A 4,828-nucleotide genomic window follows, 5' to 3' on the forward strand; every position below is an offset into this window, starting at 1 on the left:
TGGGGGTGACTACTGACCCCCCCCCCCTGTCCCCCCTTTAAACTACGCCTCTGCACTAAATAACCAAACATGCACCACTTTCAGCTGAAACAGTAACTAATACGAAGTGTTGTCCTGTTTCATGGACCCACCTGGGGCTCGATCTTCCAGTCGTTCGCGGGTCTCCTTCCGACCCCCCCTCTGTACTTGTAAGCAGAAAACACCGGGATCCGGTTCTCGGTGTCGTAGAGGGTCACAAACCGTCTCTCGTTCTCAAAAGTCTGGCAAATGGCTTTGTATCGGTTCTGGTTCAGGATCCTGCCGCCCTCCAAGACGCCCGGGACCTGCGGGGGACTCCCCTGGAGGAGGAACTGGTCGCAGTCCGACAACGAGGCCACCACTTCGGCCCCCGTGGGGGGGAAGGACAGGAAGAGGGAGGCAGCGAGGGGCAACCACGTGGTCGCCGTCTTCATCGTCAACGCTGGGTGTCATTTGGAGAATAAAAACAACATAGTTTATTATAATGAGTTTATTATTATTAGTTTATTATTATTAGTTTATTAGTTTATGTGTCAGGGACCATGCACAGTTCAAGGCTCTGTACCAGAGTTAGATATACAGCTAAATTACACCTGTGGTCCCTGGGCAACGGAGGTAAAAGGACGATATAGATAGATATAGATAGATATAGATAGATATAGATGATATAGACAATTTAGACAACATAGACAATTTAGACGATTTAGATACAGACCCCTTGTCCTATATCAATGTTCTTTTTAATTCCCCAAAATAACATGATTGATTCCACCCAACGCTCTTTGCCAAGTACAAATCTCTACTTTCATTAATTTTGGGGCGTCTTATTCAATTTTATATCATTTGTAAAACAAATGGAAGTGTTTTTGAAATAGTATTGAGTAAAAGTTGACATATTCCAGTCTGTGATTATCATCAACATCCATTCCTTTAATTTTAGTCTCAATAATTCCTAATTTCCGATTTTCTAACTCAAACATTAGGTATAATTTCCTATAAATGAGGTTTATTGACCATAAATTCCAAAAATAACTGTAAAACTAAAGTTAATAAGTTAGTGTTACGTGGTGTTAAATGTCAAAAAAGTGACAAACATTGAAAAAAAGCGTCCAAAGTGTTGAAAAAAGGGACAAAAATGTAAGAAAAAGTTAAAAGCATCGAAAAAAAGCATCAACTAAAATGCTGATTTTAAGTTTTGACGTGAAGTCAACACCAGGGTTAACAGAAAACAGAGTTAACTTTAATTTACTTCAAATATGTCAAAAATTAAAGCTCTGATTCATGATATTTTAATACTCAAAGAAATAAGGAAGCCAAACATTTGGAGTGAAATCTGTTCTCTGTTTCTCTAAAAACAAAAAAAAACAGTATTGAATACATTTAGAAATACACCTGTCGAATCAAGAGCCGTGTCTGTGCTGTAATACTCAGATTTAACATGCTCATTATATTAACTTTAAACAACTATTTAATTCACATAATTGCACAAATCAAAGCCGTGCTTCAGCAAATGAGACTTTCCTATGTTTTTGATGCCAAACGTGAGGATAAAACTCCTAAAATGTGAATAAATGAAGTAGAAACATAGCAATAAACTCAGAGAGAGACTCACCCGCTCATGGACCGGCGGTCCAGGATCCTCCAGACTGGTTCTAGGGCGTTCACGCTGCAGAGAAACCAGACGGACTTCCTCAAATATCAGATGAGCTTGTGAATCATATTGTTCATTCAGCAGTTTATGATGAGGATGTGCTAACTTTCAGTCATGCAATATTCATAAATGAATAGTTTACCCCAAAAAACATTATTAATAGCACTCTCTTAGGTGAAGATAAGGTTTTCTATTGAGTTATTTTAACCCTCCTGTTGTCCTCGGGTCAAATTTGACCCGTTTTACAAAAACTTTCTATATCTAAATACATATAACTATGACAGAAAACGTTAATAAAAGTGACAGATGTTGGAAAAAGCTACAAAAATGCAAGACACTGAAAGAAAGTGGCCCAAAAAAATCTGGAAAGGTTGTCAAAAAAACATCAAAAACTTGTTAAAACGGGTCAAAGTGACTCATCTGGGGATTTAACCCTTTGTGTTGCCCTCGGGTCAAAGTTGACCCATTTTGGGAAGAAAAAAAAACTTTATCAGAGAAGTGTCTTTCAACCAAAATTTCAGAAAAAATAACGAGACTTGTTCCACACAATGATCAGCCAACGGCTTTCTTTAAATTTGGATGTTTTGTCCAATTTTATAGCATTCAAAGAACTTTTTTTTATGAAAGACCATTGAAAAAAGTGACTAAAATCTCCCAAAAAGCTTCAAAAACAAACGTCAAAAGGCTTAGAAATAATTGATAAAAACATGGGGGGGGGGGGGGGGGGGGGGGGGGGGGGGGGGGGGGGGCAACAAAGACAAGTAAAAGGTTTCAATGTTGACCCAGAAAAACAAAAAGTTGCACAGTTGACAGGAATACAACACAAGGGTTAAAAGCAATTCTGAAATAAAAATGTTACTTCATAATCTATTAACAAATATCGTCTTTATCTCACTTTCCACCAGCTGAGATAACATCTATGTTTAGGGAATGCATCAGTCTCTACTAGCACACTATTAAACATGGAAGTGGGGTTTGTTTTTTATCATAAGGTTATAATTCATGTTAAAAATCCACTATGGAAACAACATAAGTGTCATATCCAGAATAATGTTCTGAGTCAGGAAGACATGTTTATCTCAGGAAATAAGGAAAGGACGCTGATTTCAGGTAGAAAACATGGAACTTGTTCCATTTTTCTTCTTGTAAAAATTAGAAATGGGTCAATTTGACCCGAATACCAGAAAAGGGTTAAGAAAAGTGTCAAAAAACAGGAAAAAGCAACAATAAGTTGTTAAAAATGTGCTAAAAATGTGTTGAGTGCCCTCTGGTGGACAAACTATGCACATTACATGGTTGACTATCGGTTTTATAACTTATTCCCTGTTACATAAAGTTCTTTTTCTTATTCAGTCAGTCAGTTTATAGGTTATTATGTTCATATTTTATCATGATCCACTGCACTGTTCACTATTTAATTAACATCATTACACAGTCTACCGTAGTATCTCACCTTTTCATGGTCATTGCATTTCTGGGAGTGATTTTTAATTTTAATTTTTTATTTTATTCTTGTGTGTATATGTGTATATATATATATATATATATATATATATATATATATATATATATGTATTTCCGAGCTGATGAGCTTGTTGATGAACATTGTGTGCGTCGGTAATGGTGATTAAAAACTTCTGACAGTATCAGGTAATATATTTTTTTTATATTGTTTAAATATTGAGAGTATTTGTTTTAAGAAGCCATGCCAACGTGCCAAAGTACACTCCATGAAGTCAATAGAAAACAATGTTTAACAAAAGAAGTACAATCCATGAATATTGATAGATAAAATACACAAATAAAAAGCTATTCAGCAATTCAACAACACATGAACTCATTGGGTTTCTGCCGTTCAGATTTTAAAGCCCTTTGAGACATATTTGGGATTTGGGGCAATGAAAACAAAAAGTACAATTAACGTGTTTGCTGTGATTTATAAAAAAAAAACAATTTAAATTGATTTTATGTATAAGTTGCAAAGCAATTGTAGAAAGGTTTTAAAAAATGAAGACAGGATTACAATTCTTCAAAAATGAAAGTAAAATGCAACAATTTGGAGGGTTAAAAGCCAAAATATTTAAATATATTTTAATGCAATTTCACCAAGTTTAGGGAAATGAAACTACTGCTAAGATTAAACCAAACACCAAGATTACATTTTAATTGAGAAGTGCATCTAGCCCTCGTTCTACTGTTTCTGGATATTTCCACCGTCTAGTATGATTGTACATGTCTAGCTATTAATCATGTATCAGAAAAACAATAAACAACATATGCATGCACATAACACGTAGGGAAAATGTCAGGTTCATAACACTTTAACTTACTAAATAATCACGGTCAAGCAAGAAAAGAGACGCAGACGGCAAATGTGTAGTTAAAAGACAATTGCAAAAGGGGAGCACATCAGAATAGCCACCTATCTGCAGCATGACCTTTCGAGAACTCCGGGGATTTCTCTGCAGTTCTCTTGCTTTATTGAAAGTCAGACACATAGAGATAACAAAGAGAAAACATCTGTTATTTGGTTTATGGCTACCTAAAAGAACCAGGGCAAAGTGCAGGCCTGCACTCTGCCTCATCTGACTGACCTCGGATCTAAGACACTGGTTATCTCTGTGACATACCACAGCGAGACATTTATTGCCTCTTGGTTATGCAGCAGCGACTAAAGAAAACACAGACACTGTTTGAAAGAAAAGCAGTATTGTTAAATGTGCATATAAGATTATAAAATATAGTAAGCATATAAGTTCATATGAAAAGCAAGATATGAATATATAATAATCATGAAAGCTATAAATGAAAGTCATAATATTTTAAGACACTACTGCAGAGAAATACGAAATAAAAGACTTATAAAAATGAATTTCTCTGTCAAGGATGACGAAGGAGAAGAAGACAGAGCGCTGGAAGTGGAGACCTTAAGGTGCTAAGCTGTTGAGTCAGTTTGTGGTTCAGAAGTTGTTAATGTCTGGTCAGGGGTGGTTTATTTTGGGGTTCAGAAGCTGAAGAAATGAGGATTTTTGATGTCTGATTGGGGGTAAATCAGGTTCACAAGTTGCCGGAATAAAGGTTGTTGATGTCTGGTAGGAGGTGTTAGTTTGGGGTTCAGAAGTTGCCAGAATAAAGGCCGTTGATGTCAGGTTGGAGGTG

At 36.2% G+C, this 4,828-nt stretch overlaps 1 long non-coding RNA gene across 1 annotated transcript in view; it reads left to right on the forward strand.

Moving 5' to 3' along the window:
• Positions 1–4,641: 4,641 nt before the first annotated feature.
• The window catches only part of LOC117962062, an 839-nt gene continuing 652 nt past the window's right edge, over positions 4,642–4,828 (forward strand). Inside the window, exon 1 of the long non-coding RNA XR_004660559.1 lies at positions 4,642–4,818. This is a non-coding gene — a long non-coding RNA (uncharacterized LOC117962062). The remainder of the gene's footprint in view (positions 4,819–4,828) is intronic.

Source organism: Etheostoma cragini, chromosome 19 (genome assembly GCF_013103735.1).
Source record: "Etheostoma cragini isolate CJK2018 chromosome 19, CSU_Ecrag_1.0, whole genome shotgun sequence".
Classification (NCBI taxonomy): Eukaryota; Metazoa; Chordata; class Actinopteri; order Perciformes; family Percidae; genus Etheostoma; species Etheostoma cragini.